The sequence below is a fragment of the Metarhizium robertsii genome (assembly GCF_000187425.2).
Source record: "Metarhizium robertsii ARSEF 23 chromosome Unknown MAA_Scf_6, whole genome shotgun sequence".
In the NCBI taxonomy this organism is placed as follows: domain Eukaryota; kingdom Fungi; phylum Ascomycota; class Sordariomycetes; order Hypocreales; family Clavicipitaceae; genus Metarhizium; species Metarhizium robertsii.
Window position 1 is genome coordinate 2,422,377 of NW_011942204.1, and position 240 is coordinate 2,422,616.

Genomic DNA, 240 nt, shown 5'->3' on the forward strand with positions numbered 1-240 from the left:
ATCTCACTAAGCTGCCTGCTCCTAAGTTTTGGAGACGCGTCAAATGTCCTTATGAATGCCGTTTTGAAGAGTCAACAAACAGACGACACTATAATGCTTCCGGATCCGGTGCTGACTGACGCATTCAAAACGGCGGTGAGATTTACAGCTCGCACGTATGAGATTGTTATTGCTCGGTGGGGTGACCAGAACACATTTCCCTGCCTTCATACCCTCCTAGTATTCTACTGGTTTATGATG